We start from the raw sequence: 24004 nt of genomic DNA, 5'->3' as shown, positions 1-24004 counted from the left end.
TATTTACTTTGGTAGCTGGCCAATGTGGGGATCTGAATCCTTGATCTTATTGTTATAACACCACTATCTAACCAACTGAGCTAACCAGCCAGCCCCCTGGTCTTTATTTTTAAGTTATGGATTGTTGGAGGCAACAGAGATAACGAATGTGATTGTGATATATTACTGGGAAGATCATGGGCTTTTGAGACAGAACCAAGTGTGTTGGAATCCCTTTAGCAGCAATGTGATATTAGGTTCATACTTAAAACTCTGTGAACCTCAGTTTTCTTCTTTTTCAAAAGAAGGAAGATAATAATTATGGGTGGTAAAGAAGAATCCATGTAGAGCATTTTAATACAGGGCCTGACACATGATAAGCACCTGATAAATGATGTGATGGTGAGCATAATAATAAAAACAAAAAGAAGAACAGTAATGTGTTGGCTGTGCTTGATAGGACACCACAGTGGAGGGCAGCACACTCACCTTGAAGGAATCAGAGAAAACTTCTGATCAACGCAATATTTGAGAGAGCTTTGAAAAATGAGTAGGGGTTTCCCAGGGAAAAGAGGGGCAGAGGCATTCAGGAAGAGGAAACTGCCTGCAAAGAAGGGAAGCCTGGAGAGAGAGCTGCTTGTAGCATCTGTGTGGTTGCAGTAGGTTGTGGATGAGCTGGGATGAGAGGGGGGAGGTGAACCTCGAGAGATAGTTTGGGTCAAATGGTGAATGCCTTGTGATGAGGCTTGTCAGTCCCGGACAGCCATGGCCTCAGCATAGCTGCCTGTAGTGAAGTCGGCCATGGGAAGGCTTTGCCAGTGTGAGCCAGACCTGGTGACACCGTGAGAAGTACCTCCCACTATCAAGGGGTCTGGAAATATCATTGCTGCAGTGCCCTCTGGTATGTCATAGTTTTGCTTGAGCTCCGCGGGCTCCTGTGAATTAGAGAGCAGCAGCTTCCCAGTCTTATCCCTTTTGTGACCAGGTTACCTAATTGGCCCTTCAGTTTGGGTCCTCAGTGCCCACTGTCCTTCCACATAGTTAGGCTGGTGCTGCTCTTGTGACCCTGATCTCTCACAGACCTCACTGATTCTTGACTCTCTTGGCTTCAAGAGCTGCTAATACGCCACGGTCTTGACCTGCTTCTGAATTGTTAATCAGACCCTTGGATGTGGAGCTCTGTCCAAATTACAATTGAATATTCCCTTACCCCGTTGGATTTGCTAAGTAGGATTCATTGCTGCTTTCCTGCTCTCTTGTCTTTTCTCTCAGTTGCTGCTGATTCAAGTTCAGCCTCTGTTTTGCTTCTTCTCTGAAGAGTTTCTCTATGTTTCTTGAACAGAGTTGGGCCACTTACGGGAGTGCTGGGAGCTTAAACTTTATTCTATATACCATGGGAAATGCATTGAAAATTTTAAAGCAGAATGATATGATTAGCTTTATGTTTTAAAACTGTGATTTTTGACTTTTGATTCTGGCAGTACAGTAGTCTAGGACTTCTGATTAACCTTCCTGCAAGCAACATTTAAACATGATGAATGACATATAAAAATTAGCCCTTAAAATGCACAAATGAATTGACTACTCAGTAAGGATGCTCAGAGGCTAAACTGAATTCAAGCAGAAACCCTTAGAAGCAAGCAGTGCATCAAATCTGACTTTTGCCTTATGGCATTTGCAGAATGAGGCAAAACTGAACCTTGGTTTTATGGGCCACTTAGAGTAGAGGCAATAGGAGACAAAGCCTGAAATCCCCCCAAGTTTGGTCCCCAAAGGACCACATACCTAACGTAAGGGAGAATTGGATATACTGCCCTCTTCCATCGGGACCGGGGGACTACATGAGAAATTGTCTCTCCTCAGACTTCATACCTCCTTCTCCCCAACCCCCCTTGGACTCTCACTGAGGTTTGCAGACTATTCACCCAGAGAGAGTGAGAGCGCACGTCTGTGTGTCTGTAGGGAATACAATCCCTAGAATCTTAAGGTCAGAATTTAGTTTAGAGTGATCCCAGGTTGGTCATGCCTGTAGCCATCTGTCAGAAGCAAATGTGGACCTGCTTTGAAGAAACCCACTGTCATGGTGGGCTAGAAAGTCAACAACGATAATAGTCTAAAAAAATTAGCCTATAGTTAAAAAAAATTGCAAAATATACAATGAACAAGGCATCATTTCCATATCCTTGTCATAACTTTGTACTGTCCAACTTTGTACTGCCTCACTGGTAGATGTGAAAGGGTATCTCATTGTAGCTTTAGTTTGCATTTTTATGACTACTAATGTGATTAAGCATCTTCTATTTTTATGGACATTTATGGCTCCCCTTCATTGAGATGCTTTTCCATGTCTTTTGTCCATTTTTCCATTGGGTTGTTTATATATATGTTTGAAATATCTTTTCTTTGTCTGTGTCTTGCCTTTTTACTCTTTCTCTGGTGTCCTTTGATAAAGAGAAGTCTATAATTTCAGTTTAGTTGATTTATCACTCTATTGTGTTTATAGATTGTGTTTTTCAGTTCTTATTTAAGAAATCCTTTCTTTCTATGAGGTCATAAAAACATTCACTTATGTTGTCTTCTGAATATCTTATGGTTTGCCTTTTATATTTAAATCTTTAATTCTCCCTGGACTTGATTTGTGCATTTGGTGTGAGGTACAAACTAATTTAATTTTTTTTCATAATTTTTCCCCACAATTCCCCCCCCCCACAAAGTTGCATAGTCAGTTATCTCAACACCACCAGTTACTAAACAGTACTTTCCTCCACTAATCTTCAATGTCTGCTTTGTCATAAATCAAGTTTCTATATATGTACAGGTCTATTTTTGTACTATTCTGGTCCATTGATTTGTTCATCTATTCCTGTGTAAATACCAAACAGTCTCACTATTATAGCTTTATAATAAGTTCTTGATAGCTGATGGAATGATTCTTATTTTGGTCTTCTTGAGTAGTTATTGCCTTTAGTAGTCTTCTTTGCTGTCATGGGCTCTTTGCTTTGGAATGCTTTCAACATTGACAAGGAAGTGACAAGTGTGAATGAGGGCGATCACAGTGTTTATTTCCATCTCTCCAGTAAGCATTAAGGTTAGGGAAGTTAGGGTCTGGTTGTGGTTGTCCTAGACTTTGTGTACATTTTTATAAACAAAGCAGACAAGCTCCAGCAAGGGAACTCAGTTGTGTAATTACATGTTACCAGGAATCTTATTGGAGTTTATAATCTAATTCTTAAGAAGTCACTTTGGAGAAATATATTATTTAAGGACTTTTCATAAAGTATTAAAAAAAAATGCAAGCTTGAATTCGACAGTCCCTTTGTGGTTTTTGAGCAAGCACATGCATATTTCCAATTTAAGCATCTGAAGTAGCTTATTACCTATAGCTCTGTAAAATTCTTCATTTGGTTATTTTCCTCTTATCAGTCATAGAAAAATAAATTTCTACACTAATTCCCTATTAACTGGTTTATTTAGGTATAAATAACATTATGATCACATAAAATTTAAAACTTTTATGTAAAAGTTTAAAAGTTCAGATTAACTATTACTGAAATAGGAATTAATTGCTTTTTACCACTTTACATTATTTTATTTTTATTATTATGAAAAATATAATTATTCCTCTTCTTTTTAAAAAAAAAATTATAGTGCAATTTGTGCTCAGATAATTTTAAACCAATAATTTTTCCCTTATGTTTATAGCTTAAATATATTTTCAAGCCAAAGTATTTGAGGGCTTTTTCCCTTTACAATATTAATAATATGAGAAGAAAAAATTTAGCAACCCAGTGTCATATTTAAAACTCCCTCTTTAACATTTAAAAATAAGACCTCTCCAGTCTTTTTTATCCTTGTACTCTTTTCTTTCTCACCTTTTTTTTATCCCCTCCCTCCATTAACTTTACAACTAGAGTACCAAGAACTTAATAGATTGTTAAAGCATGAATTCTAATCAGGAGAACATTCACTAAATGTCAGTGTGGAGGACATCTTCCTAAGCAAGATATAAAACTTAGAATCAAAAGGCAAGAATGACACATTTGGTTAAACAGAATTTTTTTAAAAATGTGATAGACTCCATATTAAATATAAACAACAGTGTGGAAAAAATAGCACAGAGAAGTAGTGGTAAATTTAAAATGTCCTAAGTCACCGTCTAACTCTCACAAAATGTGAAAGAGTGTTTTTTATGAGCACGGTTATTTTTGTAAATCTCCGAGTAAATGGGGACCTCCTGGCTAATATAGTCAGTACAGCAACGGCAGGACTGCTTCTGAGGGCAGCAGAAAGCACGTGTGACAGCAACTGGCTTTCCTGTGAGAGGAGCAATGTCTGAACCCACTGGAATAGGCAATGAGCATCACCTTTGTCAAAAGGATGACTTATAAAGTATTATTATCCCTAGTATATAGCTCCTAGGAGTTGACTGAAAATAATAATAGACGAGAAAAAAGCGCAAAGACAATAACTCAACAGAGGACGATTTGCAAATAATCAATAAACATGTGAAAAGATGCTCAATCTTAGTGAATGTAAATTGTGAATTTTCACTCTTTTGTCCATTAGATTTACAGAGTGTTGGCAAGTGTGGAAATGAAAGTGTGAATTGCTACAAACTTTGAGAATATGATCTGCAGTCTGTTTAAGATATAAAATGCATATAACACGGGCCCAACAGTCTCACACAAACCATAAGTAATTGTATACCTGTCCCCAAATACCACTCATCAAAGGGAAAGCACTGTTTAGTATTTAGTATTTAATCTAGAACCTATTTGAGCATAGAGCATATATGTGTGGAACATAAAAGGAATTAACATCTACTCATTCTTCTTTAACATATCTTTCCAGGCTTCTATACCATTTTCAAAAATAATGCTTCTAGACATTTAAATAAATCATGTTTTAAAATCTAGATGTAATCCTATACTCTTAGCCCACTTCCTAGACCTGGTTGGGACTTTTGATTTAGCGCTCTCAAAGTGTGATTTTTTTTTTTTAAAAAAACATTTTTATGTTGTATTATTTTTAACTCTTCTTGATCTTAAAAATGTTTGCGAGCATTTTTGACAAAGGTGATGCTCATTGCCTCTTCTGGTGGGTTCAGACATTGCTCCTCTCACAGGAAAACCGGCTGCTGTCACACGTGCTTCCTGCTGCCCTCAGAAGCAGTCCTGCCGTTGCTGTACTGACTATACTAGCCAGGAGGTCCCCATTTACTCGGAGATTTACAAAAATACTGTGTTCATAAAAAACACTCTTTCACATTTTGTGAGAGTTAGATGGTGACTTAGGACATTTTAAATTTACCGCTACCTCTCTGTGCTATGTAAAAGTAAAAGTTTATTGCAAAAAGGGAAACTAGACCTAGGAAGAAATAACTAGAAATAATGGTTAGGTGATACTATACTCCCAAACTGAAGACTTTAAAAAATTTCTAGTTCTAAATAAGAAAAATTATTATAGACATTTATTCATTTCACACATGACTACTGAATGCCCGCTGCCCTGGGCATTGTTAGGTGCTAGGGGTACAAAGTTCCTGCCCTCAGCGGGCTGACATACTAGTGGGGGAGGAAAGCAACAAAAGAGCAAGTGAATAAATAAATAATTTTGCATAGCGATGTGTGTAAAGAATAAATAAAGCAGAGTAAAAAAATAATGACTGGCAGGGGTACCAGCGGGGGAGGCTGTTTTAGAAATGAGAGCCAGGGGTGGTGGCCTTTCAGAGGAGATGACATTTGAGCTGAATCACAAGTGGTGAGAAGGAACAAGCCAGGAAGGGATTTCAGTGTTGGGGCTGAAAGTAACAGCAAGTGTGGACCTTGAGGTGGGAATGAGCTTGGTGTTTGTGAAAATGGCATGCGTGTTACTGGCATTTTGGGTGCAGTGATCGTTTGTAGTGCAGAAGTGTGCTGGGCTTTGTGGGATGGTGCGGCTCAGTGTGGGATGATTAGCATCCCTGGCCCTGCCCTCAAAGTGCCAGTGGCATCCCCCCTCCCAAGTCACTGTGATTACAAAAACACTGTCACACGTTCTGAATCCCCTTCCTGCTCTCGGTGGCGGGGGGAAGTACTGCTTCTGACTGAGAACTTCAAAGAACAGTCCGGTGTGTCTGGGGTGGAGGGGGTGGGATGTGAGAGAGGATGGTGAAGGGGTGGACAGCAACCAGGGCTTTGAGCCCTGGCAAGAAGTCTGGATTTTATTTTAAGCATAACGGGCAGCCACTGGAGTGATGTGATCTGATAAATGTTTTAAAAAGATCGCTCTGGCAATTCCTTGCAGACTGGAAGGAGTGAGCCAGATTAGGAGGCTGTGGCAGTAGTTCAGGTAAGAGATGACGGTGGCTTGATCTGAGGGAGAATCTACTTGGGGGTCAGAAATGATGCGATTCAGGAGGTATGTTGAAGGATTTGCTAATTAGTTGGGTGTGGGAGGCAAAAGAAAGGGAGAAATCAGGATGGTTCCTCAGTTTCCTTATAAGGAGCTAAGAAGAATGTAAAGAAATCATATGAAGAGGAGGTATAAGAATGAAGGAATAAAATAATATTTCACAATTAAATTTAGGAGATGGGATATTGCATATTTACTTGAATTTGAAAATTATTATGGATCTTAATTTATCAAAATTAATTTAAAAGTGAGTCTGCCAAAACATTTGTCATTTGGAAAGGATTCATGATTTTGACAGAAAACAATTATCATTCTCAAGTTATAATGCTCTATGATGTAATTTAGTAGATGTAAGTTGGCTATAATTTGTGAGACACATTGAGTATGTGGCCATATTTCTTAGTTTCAATTACAAAGATAAAATGTTGTCATTTTTTCTTCCTATGAAGTCAAACAAACTAGCTGTGTGTACTCTTTTAACATTGTGTGAGACTAACCCCATCCAGTTACTAAAGGGAGTTACTAAAATGGATGTCAGCATTTTTTAGACCAAAGAGTTAAAATAATTATTTATAAGTAATTTGTGCACTCTAGATTAGGAACATGGAGACAGGGGCATAAATATATCCTTAAACTGTACAGCGTGACTGTTAGAAATAACAGCTCTCTCTCTCTCTACTCTATCATGGGGCTTGGTAAGTCTTTGTTGACTTGCACTGCTAGATCATGCTGTAGTCTCTGAGGGTCAGGGAGGCACATGTGCCAGACAGTTAAAAGCTGATGTGATCTTTGTCTGCATTAACAGAGACACTGGCTGGAATGTGATGATAAACGTTGCTCCTGGAATATTGTATTTTAGATACAATGATCCAATGGGTGGCAGATCCAAGGATATAGAACTCAACTTAATATGAAGAAGAACCTTCTTTAAAGACTAAGCACAGACTGAAAGTTAGCAAGCCATCTGAGGAGAGAGACTTCCCTGTTGGCTAATGAGGATGTTTAAGCAGAAGCCAAAAAGCTTCTTGGTAGAGATGTTGAGGAAGTGAGTCAGACTCTTGATGGATTTTGGGACAGATGATGTCTAAATTGTTTTCAGCACCGTGACTCTGTCATAAAGGGTGCCTGTCTCCTTAATACCTCAGAATTGGATAAAGTCCTGATAACAACAGTCCTGAGGTTTGTGCTAAACTCTGCAGGTAAAATACCGTAGTAATGAGAGCAGAGCCAGCAAGCTGGAGCAGAAATTGCACACTGGCATCCCATGGCCATAATTAGGCCCAGGGATTTAGAAGCATTTGATTTAGGGAGCTTTTTCAATAGGAAGACTCATATAAAAATCTGGATTTCAGGCCTCTCTTGAAAAATTGGAAGATTTCATAAAGCCCTGGGCCCACACTTCTACCTGGCATCAGAGGGCTGGAGCTGAGTGAGTCTTTTTTCTTCAGAAAGAGTATGAGTCTCTAATTCACTTTAGCTCCCATCATCCCATCTCATCCACATTGTCTTACGTCTGTCTGCTTCCCTCATTTACATCATCCGTCACTTATCTGCTGACATTGGAGTTTTGACTTCTGATTGAGATGCTGACCCTCTCTTGCCTTTCTAGGGAAGAAAAATAAAGGAGAAAGCAAAGTGGAGACTGAGAAAGGAGGAATTGGAGGAGGATCATAGTGCACAACAAAGAGCCTGGACTTGGATTAAGAGAACCCAACTTTCATTCTTGGTTCTACCTCTTATATCTCAAAACTTCTATTTCTTCATCTACTGAATAGGAGTAGTAAACAGAACTGATGTTTATTTTTGAGTGAGATAGTATCTACTGGAGCACCTGGTATATAATCTTGCCCAAAGTGCACATTCAGTTCTGGTTAGCAGAGAGGTGTCCGTCTACGTTCTCCTGTGAAATCCGAGGCTTCTGTAATGTTCCACTGTTCTGTGATTGTTGATTTTTGTGTCTTTTTTCTGCACCAGATTCTTTGTGTCTTATTCAGCTTTATATTACCAAGCACCTAGCATGACATTTTGATGAATAAATGAATTGAACGAATTTCTAGAGTAGGAGGAGAGAGACTAGAGAGAAAAGGGAGATGACTGGGCATCTTACTTCCCTTCCCACAGATCCTCTGCCTCCTCGTATAACTCTCTAGAAGGATTGTCATCCATACTCACCTGGGCCACTTTGTGCCCGGGTTGAGCATTCTTAAGAAATTAAGGTGGTAGTTCTTTGCCAGCAGCCATATCTCAGTTCTTTATTTAAGAGCTTTATTATGAGCTTTGCTTATGGCTCCAGAAGTAGCAATTAATATCTAGAGCTAAAACACTGTTTTGCTTTAGCATGCTCTAGTTTTCACTGAATATTTAGTATTTTAAAGTTATTTTATTCACAAATTATTTTGCTTTTGTGACCCAAAGTAATACATGCAAATATTTATTATAATTCATGACTTAGATGTATAACTTTTCAAGAAGGAAAATGTCATAACAGAAGAAAGAGAACAAGGGAGTATGTTTTACGGTGTATGTTCTGCTGGAACACCTGACCTTATTTATTATCTGACATCATGTGAAGCCTTTGGAGTTTGTTGTCAGCATGTGCAACAAATGTTACTTTTTGTTACTGTATCATAATAATACTTAGTTGTATCAATTTTATTAAATGGCCTCTTTTGTTTGTTTCCTAGCCACATGGGTGTAGAAAGTGTTCTAAACTTTATCAAGAGACCTGGGTTTTAATTCAGATTTTTTGTTATTATTTCCATTTTTATAGATGAGAAAATCAAAGCACAGATTAGATCATTTGTCTAGTGATGGGACCAAAATTTGAGTCAGGCAGTGTTGTTTGAAAACTTGTATTTTTTAATCATCATCATCATCATCATATCAACAACAACAATAATAATACTGTAATGGTAGAAGTTATAGCTTGGACTTACATAGTGCTGGCTCTGTGTCATGCAGTGCTCCAAGGGCTTTACATGTATTAACTCATTTAAACTGACTAAGGTGTGCTTTCTTAGTTCATGCAGTTATGAGTACTAAATATAAATATAATATGTTTATATATATACATGCTATGGAAATTGTAAATTAACTTTAAATTTCTTAGGTGGCATTATTGTACATTCAGGCATGAATGAAGAATTTTGTGATTTTGATGAATTCATACCTTTTAACATGACCAGAAAGGTAGGGTTTGTATGCAGAAAAGCTGCAAGTATTTTTATTATTATTAGTGTGCTGCTAATAGCTTGGTCCTTCTTTAGTAAGTTTGCAGTTAAATTTTCATCTTCTTTGAAATTCTTTACAAGATAGAATTTACTGAGTGCTATTCTTTGGCAACTGTGTTATGACTTCACAATTTGGGGGGCTAATTATCTGTTTTTTGTGCCTGGTTAATGTGGATGCTACACTGATTGCTGTAACAACTTTCAGTTACCTTGGCTACTGAATTCAGTTTCAGCACAGCGTCACTGTGTATAAGGCCAGGTTTCTTATGTGGGCTCACTCTGTTTCTGTAAATTTGTGTTTATCAAATCTTTGAGAATTTTCAAGCAAGTGGTTTTATGGCCTCTCCTCTACATTTGTGTGCGTGTGTGTATGTGTGCAGCATGATGAAAAAAACCAAAAGCCCTTAAATTAAATCAAAACTTAATCCAAATCCTTTACAAATAGTCGAGGCTCCATAAGTACGTGCTGACTGGGTTTCAAATTAGGCTTTTACAGTAGCCTATGGTGGGCACAGAGCTTTTAAAAAATACTGATGGCAGAAAACTCGTTGGCATTAATCCCTTTTCAGAGTTTTCTAGAGGTTCTTACACCAAAGGAGAAGCAGCAGAACCATCTGTCCCTGTATCTAGGATGGATCTTTGTAGTAGATTCCCTTCCTGCGCTGTAATTAAGTCAGCCGGCAGGAGGCCCTGTTTGAAGGGGACCTCTCCCTGCTGGATAAGTACTGCTGCCTTTGTGTTACATGCCCCGTTATTGTGGCGTGGATAATTTTTTTTCCTGCATGGGTCTTGATTTAACAGCAGGATCCTCTGGGCTACTTCCAAGAACCACCATGTTTCCCTGAAAATAAAGGGCAGATGAATTCTTTTTTGAGATTATGAAAAACTATTAGATGAAAGCTTTTCTTTTTCTCATGTTCAAAACAATGCTAAATGTTTATAATTATACTCCCAATGAATTACTTGTTTCACCAGCTTTCTTTGCTCTGGCAAAGATGGATATTTTTCCCATGGCACAGAAACTTTATAAAAAATGTAATATTTTAGAAAATGTTCCATGAGTAAGAATACAGCATCTTGTGCTTGCTTGGGCAGCACATATACTAAAATTGGAAGGATACAGAGACGATTAGCACGGCCCCTGTGCAAGGATGAAACATAAATACATGAAGCATTTTGTATTTTTATGTTGGTCAAAGAGTATGAAGTTTCAGTTACACAGGAGGAAGATGTTTTTGAGATCTATTGCACAGCATGTTAACTATAGTTAATGATAATGTAATATATATTTTAAAATTGCTGAGAGATGGTTTTAAATGTTTGCACCACACACACACACACACACACACACACAAATGTGAGGTGATGGATGTTAATTAGCTCGATTTAATCATTCTATTATGTATACATATGTGAAAATATCACATCGTACCACTCAAATATATACAATTATTGTGAATTAAAAATAAAACAAGAAGAACAAAAAAGAATACAGCATTTTTCTAAGACTCTCACTGTGGCCTGATGAAAGAGGGTATAATGAGACTCTTAGAATTGAATTTGAATATCCTTTATTCTTCCTTCCTTTTATTTTTACCTTCATAGAAGCTTGTGTTTCCTCCTCCAGCCAAACCTTTCTCAGCACATCCATTTCCCTCCCTCCCCACACTGGGCTTTTCTCTAAAAATTCTACTTGTTTGTCTGGTATCCTTCCTTTCTCCATGGTAAGTATCCTTTCTCCATGGTAAGCATCCTTTCCTGCATTGAAATCTCTTCTGGAGTATTCTTTCCATATCCTCAGCTTAGGTTATGTGGCTTTCCCTGAAGTCCTGTGTGGAAGATACTGCTCATTTTTTCACATCCCCCACAAATCTATGAATACAGAGATGGTGGCATATTCTTTTTTTTTTTTTTTTTTTCCTTTTCCCTATTGCAACCTCCAAACCATCATTCCTCTAGCATTGCCTCTACTTTGCCTCTACTTATGCTGGGCATCTTTGCCTCTAGTCTATTCTGACTGAATAAATCAGTGAAAAAGAATAGATTCCAGAAAAAGCTAAGTTGGGAGTCACAAGTGGGCAGTTCATCAGCAAATATGTTTGTGGTATGATGATTTTACTTCTTTATGAAAACTTAATGACTGCATTCATAAGCTCTTGATTCTGACTACAAAACTGAGTACAAGGCAGCACCAAGAATGATAACATAAGGTTTGGATATTTAATTCAAGGGTAGAAATAATATTGTCCCTTTGGTGAGATGCATAATTTCATCATGAAATGTATGGTAAGTCAAATCAAAATGGTCCTCAGTTTTCCAAGATGTATTTCGTGGCACTTTCATTTCTTGCTGGAGATCTTCCCAGAGCTGACCTTTTGAAGTCTGTTGTTGCTCTGACAGTGTTTTAATAGGAGCAACATATGATTAGAAATATAAATTATGAAAAAGGCTGGAATTTGCTTGTGCTGTTAAGTGTTACTGGCTTGTACACACAGCAAATAGAAGTCTACTGCCTTTTTATTAAACATACCCTTACTTACTGAATAGGTAAAACATGGCATGCCGTACTATTTTAAATTTTTAAATTTTTTAAAAAATTTAAATTATTGGGCTGGCTCCATGGCTCACTCGGGAGAGTCCGGCGCTGGTAGTGCTGAGGCCACGGGTTCGGATCCTATGTAGGGGTGGCCGGTGCGCTCACTGGCTGAGCGTGGTGCCGAGGGTTGCGATCCCCTTACCGGTCAAAAAAAATTTTTTTTTAAATTATTAAACAAATTTTTAGGGCCGAGCCCGTGGTGCACTCGGGAGAGTGTGGCGCTGGGAGCGCAGCAACGCTCCCGCCACGGGTTCGGATCCTATATAGGAATGGCCGGTGCACTCAGTGGTTGAGTGCCGGTCACGAAAAAGACAAAAAAAAAAAAAACAAAAAAAAAAAAACAAATTTTAAAATTATTCAATCTTTACTATTATAAAGGTTGAACAATTTTTTACATTGTATAATGACTTAAAATTCCTCTCTGTCAGGTTGTTTTTGGGGTGTGTGGTCTCTGCCTTCCTATTAAACCGAATGCCAATGCCTTCATTGAAGGAAGTGCCTTAGTGTTAGAGGATCTTTTGTTTTCTAAATGGACTGTTCATTTGATTATAAGTTTATAGGAACTACATCTACAAATGAAAAGCAAAATCTTGGGTTTTAGTTTCTTTGGATGAGTAAAATGCTACTTACATTTTCTCATTCTCTAAGCATTCATGTTACCTACTTAAGTGTGTACAGTTTTGGCATTTAAGGAAGCAGAACTAAAAAAAAGACATTAATAACTGCATCAACAACGTGGTATATGTAGAAATGTGGCAACTTAAATTCTGCAATTGGAAATTCAAAATTTTTCTGTGTAGTTGAAATCTTCCTTAGAATGTACATGCTTGCATGACGCAGAAAGGAAAACACATCGGAGAACTTTACACTAGTTACCATCCAGATTCATTCATCTGTCAACCATTTGAGGGGATAAAAGTTCAGAACCATCGTTTTCTGTTTTGTTTCTTTCCTTTGGCCAAGTGGTTACCTTTTCTGAGCCCTCGGCTTTCCTTCTGTGAACATAAGGCACTCCATCTGCCGTTTTAAAGTGAAGATTCACAATTCAAACAAGACAACATTTTGGTGTGGTGCTCCTGTTTTGTAAGAGACCAGTTTAAATTTCACAAAATGTAATTATTTGAGGTCTTGTTATGTAGTTTGTAACTTATTCAGAATTTTTATTTCTGATTTTTTCGTATTTTTGTTTGCTTTTGACTGATTTGTTGTGTTTTTGTTATTAAGCTAAAAATGTATGAAAAAATATGAGAAAAACAAAATCCTGTATTTCTGATGCCCAGCGAGAAATCTGATTTACAGGCCCCTCTTTTGGATAAACATTTTGAGTAGCACTTGCCACAGTATCCTGTACATATTGTTTTTCTTACCATTTTTATTCCCCTTTCTTTGTAAGCTTTGTGTGTGAGTGATCCTTGTTTTATTTATTTTTGTCTCTCCCTGAGGCCTAGCATGTGGTAGGCTATCAACAAATGTTTGTTGAATGTATAAGCTAAATCATAGTCTGGTTAAAAAAAAAAGTTATAAATCTTATCAGTGTTTTACATTTTACTGAATAAAAGAGGAGATAGTGGATTCTTTAAATAGGGAGAAGTTACAGTGAAAAACAGGGCTCTTTACTGCTGTGCGCAACGCTCAGCTCTTTAAGCTCTATCAGGCAGGAGCAGCACAGCTTAGACTTCAGAGATCACATATTATGATGAATCATGTAAAATTGCTATTTTTGTGGGTCAAAAATTATAGAATATTGCAATTCCACATGGTTCAACCTAATATATTAAACAAAAAAGAGGTGTAATGTGAGAGATTAAAAGCTAATCTGTCTTGAGAACAACTGACCTGCAGAAAAAGTCAAACTGAAATAAATTCATTTGAAGTGGGGACTAACACTTCATAGTAAGTAGTGAGAAAAAATGACTGAAACTGTTATGAACATATAAAAATATGTTGATAAAAATTACAACTAATTCTTCAAATTAAAAATGTTTTATTGTTATTTATGACATGATTTTTTTTGATAAAAAGGGCTCATTACAACAGACTTCACATCTGACTCTTGCAGCATTCTCCAAACCCTGGACCTTCGTGTTATAACACCGTGCTCTAATCATTTCATCATTGTGTAGTATATCCCATTGTATGACTGTACCACACTTATTTATCCATTCTTTGGTTGATGAACTTTTGGGTTGCTTTCATTGTTTGGGTTATTATGAACAGTGCTGCCATGAACATTTTGTTTATGTGTGTAACCTGGTGCACATGTTCATGAATTTCTCTTCGTCTAATCACTGTGGTATAGAATATGCCTATCTTCAGCCTTATCACGTTTTCCAAAATGGTCATACCAATTTATATACCTACCAGCAGTGTATGAGAATTCTCAACCCCTTCATTGTTGGATATTGCCAGATTTTAAAGTTTTGCTGCTCAGGTGGGTGTATAGTTGTATCCTGTTGTTGTTATAGTTTATATTTCTGTGATTATGAAGGTTGAGCAAGTTTTCTTATGTTTATTTGGATTTCCTGTTTTCTGAAATACCTATGTAAGTCTTTAGCCATTTTAAGTATTAGGTTATCTATCTTTTTAAAAATGCAGTTTAGGAGTTCTTTGTATATATTCTGGATCCTAGTTCTTTATCATCTGTATGTATTTCAGATATCTTGGCCTACATAGTGTCTTGTCTTTTCACTCTTTTTGTGGTGTCCTTTGATAAAATTCCCAATTTTAATGTAGTTTATATAATTGAATTTATCAGTTATATAATTTATCAATTTTATATTGATAATTGAATTTATCAATTTTCTATTTGTTCTTCATGTATTTTTGTGTCTTTAAGAAATTGTTCTCTACCGCTGGCTGGTTAGCTTAGTTGGTTAGAGTGCAGTCTTGTAACATCAAGGTCAAGGGTTCCATTCCCTGTACTGGCCAGCCACCAAAAAAAAAAACAAAAGAAAAATAAATTTTTCCCTACTATACATAATTTTTGTCTTTCATAATTATTTCTTTAATCCTTTATATTTTTAAATGTAAGTATTTGTTGTCACCATTTTGAATCCACAGTAGCATATATGAGTATAGAAGCTTGAGTTCATAAATTATTCTTCTCAAGGTGAATATTAATGTATCACAATAGGACATTGGCTTTTTTTGCTAGTGGAATCTAAAGTTTTCCTTTTCCCACTCATGGAAATGTTTTTGCTTAAGTAGTAATGAATGTACAACAGGTATAAATCCGTAGTGGGGGTAAATGCCAAAGATTATGGTATAAACCAGCAAAATATACCTTCTTAGGTACAAGAAACATTTTATCAAATAGCCCTGACTTCATCTGGGCTAAATGAAGAATTACCAGGAGGTGTTATATAGTGAAATTATTCTACTTATGGTACTTTGGTAATTGCTTTCATTAATCAAGGCAGGTTAATATACTATCTACTTGCACAGTAATGTCAAAAAATCTATTATCTCCTGAGGCCTTTTATATAGCAAGTTAAGCTCCTGTTTCCTTCATAAAGGAAATCCAAATACTAATCCAGACTACTCAGGATCACTTTCTCTCCCTCCCTTTTCTGATACCCATACCCTGTGCCTCCACAGGAGATCAAAACTGCATTACCAGTCACCCCAGAGTTCAAAGTTCTCCTCTTTTATATTCAAATACAAGGTCATCCATTTACTTTGATGGGCAGATGCCAATGGCATTAGTATGGGTGGGGGCAAGTGCCATTGTCTGTCATCCATTTACTTTGATGGGCAGATGCCAATGGCATTAGTATGGGTGGGGGCAAGTGCCATTGTCTGTTATCCAGGAAAGAGTTGGCTCTTCCCTGATGGTTGAGGTGAGACGTATAAGGAGGTCTGAGTTTCTTCAAAGCAGTATTCTTTAATTCTTGTCAACGTTTTATCAACACCACTATGTTTATATTATCTCTGCATATTTTAGCACTTTGTGTTGGACTCCTACATGTTGTGCTCATAGCTTCTAATAAGGGACAGAGTAAGGGAGGAATGAGGAAATAAAAGAGCCAGAATGTTAAGTACATCCATACATTGCCCGCAGCTACACATCATTGAAATCGTGAGGAAGGTTCCCTGACACAAGGTGATGTGGATTTGACCAAACACAGTAGAGGAAAAGGCTGTGGAGAGTGCATAGTAGGAGGGATGAAAGGACTCATCTTTGCTATCAAAATTCTGTTAATGTCCCCAAATCTCATTTCTTTTTTCTTTTGACTTATGATTTATCGAGTACCAATTAAGTTATCGGGTACTGTGTTAAGCCCAGATATTAAACAGGAGATCTTGAAAATCTTTAATTAGCTCCTGGTCTTGGAAGAGGGAAGAAGGAGGGAGATGCTCAAATAATTATAATACATTATTGTAATACATGATAAGATGCAGAATGGATTTTGAACGTAGAGAGCCAGTAACTTTACACAGAGATAGCAGTTTTTGAGCTGGATCTAGAGGACCAAGTTGATAGAATTCGGTGATTTGTTAGATTGGAGGGGTTAGGGAGAGGGATATTTTTTGTCATTTGTTTTAGGGCTGGAGTGAATATTATTTCTATAAATGCAGGGTCTTAAGGAGAAAGGCTTAGGATGAAGAGCTAGAAGACAGCAGGTTTCTATTTTCTGTATGTTTATATATAATGACAATACATATATAAATACAGACACTCGTACATAAGTAATTCATATAATAGTTATTTTACCCAGTGTGAATTGTCAGTTTTGGTCATAGAAAATTGGGTGCCAGCTTCTCTTTCAGTGGATGTTTGGAATGCTTTCAGAGAAGTTCCTTTCTCCTGTTTGTTCTTTTTTATTTATTGAATTCAAAGATCTTGATTGGACCTCTCATCTCATAGTTTCTGATCAATTGATGCCCAGGAAATTTGATATCAGAGACATTTTAGATGTGTTTAATCTTTGGAAGGGGCTTTTAAAATAATAAATGGCCCTCAAGGCCAGTTTTAGTTTTGCTAAGGTGAAAGTCATTATCATAATCAGAGTCTTTGATCTAGTGAGATAGAGAAATTTCTGGCCAAATGATGAACAGAAGACTCAACAGATAAGCTGAGAAAGTTTTATTTGTTCTACAAGACATTTTTTTTTTTTTTTTTTTTTTTTTGTCTTTTTCGTGACTGGCACTCAGCCAGTGAGTGCACTGGTCATTCCTATATAGGATCCGAACCCGTGGTGGGAGCGTCGCTGCGCTTCCAGCGCCGCACTCTCCCAAGTGCGCCACGGGCTCGGCCCCTACTAGACATTTTTTAGTTTTTGTGGTCATATTAGATTGATATTGTTTACTGGCATTCTGTAAGTCTACTTTGATCTTGATAGACAAATCAAAGTAGAAATCAATTGTGTTTTCAACTAATTGTGTTAGCAGCTATGTATCCAGCAAGTGTTTGCTGAATACCTACTATATGTGAGACACTACTAGGTGACAGGCATACAGTGATGAGCAAAACAGGTATGGGTCCTGCCCTCATAGAACATAGAGTTGAATGGGAAAAATAGATAATCAGATTTCCATATTTATAATTACAAATAACATACACATACAAATAAAGCTTTACTCATAACTCATTCATTCTTCTCTTTCACTCTTCTTCCTAATTATAACACCAGCATAAGTTAACATTTGTCAGGCTTATTTAGCAATCAACCTTGAAATTTTCTATTGCACGTTATTAACTATTACTGTTACATAGTCACTAGTATATATTGGCCAATAGTGCCTCACACCCATGATAGCTTCCAAATTTTCAACTTGGGAAAGCAGGTGGATGGTAATACCATGAACTCAGATAGAGAGCATGGGAGAAAAGATTTGAGATTTTTTAAAACATGATTTGAACCGATGGAGAAAAGGGAACTAATAAGTGGAGGCACTGTGTAGGCAGGTGCAAATACACTTCTGAATCTCAGTACTGACCAATGAAAAAGAAGACAATTAACAGTGAGGAGCCATTAATTGTGTCTTTCTGTGGGTATGCACTTTGGTTTCAAATCATTGTATATAAATAGTTCTTGAAGTCATAGGAGTGAATGAGATTAAGCAGAGGAAGACGGAAAAGAGGTGCTGGTGGAGTCCTGGGGAGCACCAACCCTTCAGGGCAGGCAGAGGAGAAGGACGCAGGGAAAGAGTGTCGACAGTGGTCAGACAGCTATGAGGAGGATCAGGAGAGAGTGCCCCATGGAAACCAACGTGTGAAGCTTTCAAGAACCGAAGGGACCAATGGCTGCAGAGCCCACATAAGATTAGGTCCGGAAAGCAGCTGGATTGGAAGATTCACAGGGACAAGAACAGAGAATTCTGAATTCTGAAATCCACAGCCTGCATTTCACTAAAAGGCCATTTGGGTGGTGGGGTTTTTCCCTCTTAGCCATCATTTTGGATATTTGATTAATTATCAGACAGTTAAACTTCCTTCTCCTTGGTAGTTAAGATTTACCAAGAAGAATTTTTATGTTATTTAAGGTAAATGATCTGTGAATAAAATCATTCAACTTCGTGATTTACCTTACAGCTCACTCAATTTTTTTTGTTTGTTTTTTATGTCTGCTTCAAGGCTATCCTCTTCAGAGTCTTGATGTTGATAATTTTAAAAAAGCTTTTTCAAGTTTTCTAGAAATGTGACTAAGTACAAAATAACTTAGTTCACGTTGACCATAAGTACACAGTTGTGACAGTGAAGTGTCTTTTATGAATTTGGATATAAGGAGTAAAATAAATAAAGGGACAAAGTAGACACAGAAACTCTCAAAGAGGCAGAATGGCTCTCGGTCAGCCAACTAGTCATATCCATAGCAAACTGCAGCAATCAGAGTTTTTAAAAATGGAAGTAGAGAAGGAAGAGAATCTGAGAAGCAGATATTGGCCATGTCCACCTAAGCACTGAGTAGGGTGGGCACCCTGCCTCACCCCTGTAGAGGTCAGTTCCAACAGGCCTGTATCGTGGAGACAGACTTGCTGGGTTTTCAGGGCCTGATGCTATTATATTCAAATCAGGCGAACCTTGTCTTTGTTATGATTCCATGCTTCCTCCAACAGAAACCTGGTAAACTGACTTGCTGAAGAGACTGCCTTCTTAGGAGAAAATATGATTTTCTCACTCATATTCTTCCCTGACCTTTTGGCAGTTATATAATTCTTGTAAAATAAATGTCTAGTCTGGTTTTGTGCATCAGTCTCCTGTGAGTCTGATTCATGTGCAAGAGCATTCTCAAGCCCAAATGAGCCTGGAATGGGATAAAGTTTCCCAGTTCATAGATTACGACCTGGATCAGATCAAATTCACCAAGTTATGCTCCTTGTTAAGGTCATGTGGCAGGCAGGCAGGTAGGAAGGAGCTTTCCTGGTGAAACCCCTTTGCATGATCATGAAGCCTTCTACTGGGAACTTCTACAGGTTGCTGTTATTTTTCTAAAAATGATAACATTTAATGTGGTAACAATTCTGTAATTATAAAAATGTGAAGCAGGTATTATCTAATGTGCAATGAATAACTGACCATTTGTAAGCATTGTTCCCATGTTGCATTTGGTCTCCTTGTGCTGAGCTATATCAGACAGGCTATTTCTGTATAGCCAGATTCTCCGAATAAGGAACCATGATCCTCCTAATCATGTATTAGATATAGCTCTTGGGTAATATTGGAATTAGTGTTGGTCATTGATAAAGATTTTCTCTGTGGTGCTGGGCTTGTCTCTTATGAATTTAATTACAACCGTACCTTCTTATATGTTGTATATAACTTAATAATTCACATAACTTTGCACATAATTTTGTGAAAAGTTATGTCACACAGTGTAATAATCCAGCCTGACTTTTATAGGTTTCTATATGTATTATAGGAGGAGTCATATTTTTCTGAAGTCAAGAAATATATATTGTTTTATGTTGCTAAATTTGTATGCTGTGTCAGAGATGCGTTGCTAGAAAGAGATCTGAAATGTAGAACAATAAAGTTGGGGCTTTAGATGTTTTAGGTTAACCAAGAAAAAGAAGGTTAGTGTCAGAGTTAAAAATATGTTAAACAAGAATTAAGGCAAAACGTTGGCCCTATCCGACTTGGGGGAATTCTGGTCATGTGATCCTAGGACGAGAGAGTAACCAGTTTGGGATTCCCTGATAGTGCTTATGTTAGTCCATTCAGGCTCCTGTAACAAAATACCTTAAAGTGGGTAACTTATAAATAACAGAAATGTATTGCTCAGCTTTCTGGAGGCTACTGTTATTACACATCTTAAAACTATCACATTGAGTATTAGTTCCAATATATGAATTCTGGGGCAAAATGAACATTCAGACAATTATTTTGACCTGTCTAAAGGTTTTATCTAAGGAAATAAGACAAAAGGCATATACAGGTAATGATATTCACCTCTGTACCCCACAGATATGTACAATCAACTATGTTACAATAAAAAAAAGCATATATTTTTTCTGTGACCTTGAGAATTTATCCTGGGCTAACACAGGAAAATCCTAGGATATTGACCAATTAACTTTAGACAGGCAAGTGGATGAAGATAGGGATTAAAAGAACTGGGTTTGGGAGCTGAACAGAGAGAATGATGATCTGAAAGGACACCTAAGTAAGATGCTTCGCTGTAGCTGTACAAATGCACAAATTCACATACTTGCTTGTTAACATCCATGAATTCACATATTTGCTTTTTACATGCTGTAGGTAGGCAATTTATAGGGTTGCAGTGTTGCATAACTTTGAGTAATAGTGATGGAAATAGTACCCCTGAAGTTATTCAGTGAAGGTTTGCATAGCCTCACACTGGTGCCTTAGTTTGGTCCATGACAGTGGTAAGCATAGGGTACTCTGATATCTCACTCTGGTATCTTATAAAACAGATAAGAATATGTAGGCTATTGTTCAAAGATAGTAGTCTAAAGAGGAGAACCCCTTCCATAGGTAAAGAAGGAATGGGGGGGTGGGTAGGGAGGGAGGGAGGAAGGAAGGAAGGAAAGGAAGGAAAGGAAGGAAGGAAGAAAGACAGAAAAGACCACAACAGTACATTGAGCTTTCAGAAGGAGAGAACAAACCTAAGGATACTAGAGATGGTGGAGGGGAGAGGGAGGGGTTTGGGAAGTGATAGGTCAGACAAAGGACATAAAGAAATATCACGATTTAAAATAAAAATGTAAAAATGAATATGCCAATAATAAATAAAAATTTTAAATAAAAAAAAAAGAAGGCATACAAGACTCATGGCAAATTCATTGACTCTGTGCGAGCATTTTCCTGTCATTTTTATTATAGCCCTTCCTTGTAATCTGAACATAAACTGTACTGTGCTTCTCAGCGAATTTGGTAAATCTTAATATTTCAGCAAATACTCAAAAAATGTTGGATCCATTGGTTTAGGTCTGCTGTGTAGGCATCATAACAGATGGTGGTGGGATTGTTGGAAAGGTGGTAGCAGACACAGTTGTTTAAATCTTTAAGCAAATCTGTAAGACTTCCTTGATGTCAAAGAATACTGAGATTTATGTGACGAGAAATTTCTGTGCAAAGCAGGAGGCAGTGTAGCCCGTTCCCAGACAGAAGTGCAGGCTCTCAGCTCTCTCAGAGTCCCCCCATACAGAGCTGCAGCTGCCAGTGATGGATCCTGCACAGATTCCATCAGTAGAGTCACTTTCCTTCTTTCTTAGGCAGTCTGCTTACCCTGACAGCCCTTCTGACTGTTCTGGTGCCTCTGACTGTATGCCTGCCTGCTTACCAGGTGCAACTCATTAATTACTTGTACGCAATATGATTATTGGATTATGGTACAGCTTTGCCTAAATCACTTAGAGATTTCATTCTTATTAATTTGGAAACATGCACATGCCAACCAAAGCACAATAAATTGCACAGTATTTATTGCAAGACTAGATGCATTGAAAGTCACGTTCCCAGGCATCCCTAGGCTTATAAGTGTTCATTATGGTTATTTCATATTGGGTGATGACCAAACTTGATCAGATCCTCCTTCTGGGAATTTGTGAGATGCAGAGAGAAAGGGACAGAAATGCCAGTGGTGACAGCTGAGACAGAAAGGAAGAGGAGCAGAGACTGAGAGCAACTGAGTCAGAGCACACCGAGCCACAGAAGGAGCAATATCTGAATAGTCTGAGGTTGAGTGCCATCCTTACCCTGTGCACGTCTGCTTCTTCCTCCCTGCCTCTGGTTTGCCTTTTTCTCCTACCTTAATGGCCATGGTGGAAGATGGATGTTCCACGTTTTGTGAGACTACATGTCTTTAAGCAGTCAACAGAGACTAGTATTTTTATCTTTCTTTCTTTTTTTTTTTTTTTTTTAAAGATGACCGGTAAGGGGATCTTAACCCTTGACTTGGTGTTGTCAGCACCACGCTCACCCAGTGAGCGAACTGGCCATCCGTATATGGGATCCGAACCCGGGGCCTTGGTGTTATTAGCACCGCACTCTCCCGAGTGAGCCACGGGCCGGCCCCGAGACTAGTATTTTTAAATTTCACTTCCAGCTGCCAGGGAGAGAGAAATTGATGGGCCCACCTGGGATTTGGTGTTTGCTGCTGGACCATTCTGCTATAACCAGGGAGACAGATTTGTCTGTATAAATATGGCTGCTGAGGCCCAACTCTGAAAAACAGTGATTTGAGCAACATTAGAATAAGTTCTCCTGTACATGGAGTTATTTCTGTGGGCATATGTTATAACTTTTTATTTATTTATATTTCTTTTAAAGAAATCAAACCTACTTAATATGGTCGTAATATAGTCAAAGAAATAATACACAGCTAGATTTGATTTCTCAGCTAACTTCTTGATCTGAGAGAGGATTTATTCAATTGCATGCCAGGAGCTTCAGTAGCAAAACTGCTGTTATTTAGTGAGTCAGTAAGACCCACCTGACAGAAGAGGAAGTCCAAGAACATTAAATCAATTAAAATGTTTATCAGATCTCCAATGATTGAAATCTGGGGGCAAAATCAAGACTCACCCAACTCCAAGATTTTTTGATGGACTTCTTCAAGTTCATTATGGACATTATCTTAAATAAAGTCAATAATATATTTTTTCTGGTACTAAATATTCTGGACCTAATGCTTTCTTATGACTTCTCCTTCTCTTAGCTTCCATGCCACTCTTCTCAATCTCCTCTTACCTCTCTCCCTCCAAAGTTCCCCGAATGGGCTCTCTGCCTACTCTGTGAATAGGAGTTGAAGTTCAGTCTTTGCCCTGTTCTTCTTTTTAACTCATTTTCATAAGTTTTCCAGTGTCTTGGTGCTGAGGAAGCATGTTTCTAGCCTTGACCTTTCACATAACCGCTTCTTTGTAGACACAATTGCCAATTGAATGACAACTCCGTGGCTACATGCTGCACAATTAATAACATTTCCATAATTTTGTCAGTGTCAGCCAAATTCTTCTATTTACCTAGGCTTTGACACCTTGTCCTTCATCAGGTCCCATGACCAAGTTGAGTTTTCCTTTGCAGGGACTCTAGGATCCATTCTTGAAATACCTCTGAAATCCTTTTGCCAGTAGCCTTCTCATGCCTGGCAGGTCAAGTTCTTCAGCCTGGCAGGCATTGCTCACCATTGCACTGTGTGAGCCCTGACCTCTGGGTAGCCAGTGTTTCCTTTATCTGCCACATTTATACTTATTTTTATGACTTTGCTGGTCTCATTAAAGTAGTTCTTCCTTAACATCCTTTGAGAACCACCTTCTCCACCAAGCGTTCTCAGTGAATGTAGCTCATGTTGTTCTTTCCTGCCCAATTTCCTGTGCTCTTACCATCTGTACTGCTTATAAC

General features: G+C 37.9%; 1 protein-coding gene and 1 non-coding gene across 7 annotated transcripts in view; both read left to right on the top strand.

The window, feature by feature from the left end:
* BICD1 (BICD cargo adaptor 1) overlaps positions 1-24004 on the top strand; it is a 208641-nt gene that overhangs the window by 12639 nt on the left and 171998 nt on the right. The window lies entirely within an intron of this gene.
* On the top strand, positions 10682-10788 carry LOC134361458 (U6 spliceosomal RNA). The gene has a single exon (XR_010021458.1). It is a non-coding gene; the product is annotated as a U6 spliceosomal RNA (small nuclear RNA).

The sequence above is a fragment of the Cynocephalus volans genome, chromosome 12 (assembly GCF_027409185.1).
Source record: "Cynocephalus volans isolate mCynVol1 chromosome 12, mCynVol1.pri, whole genome shotgun sequence".
In the NCBI taxonomy this organism is placed as follows: Eukaryota; Metazoa; Chordata; class Mammalia; order Dermoptera; family Cynocephalidae; genus Cynocephalus; species Cynocephalus volans.
This window is presented reverse-complemented; position numbering and strand designations above follow the sequence as displayed.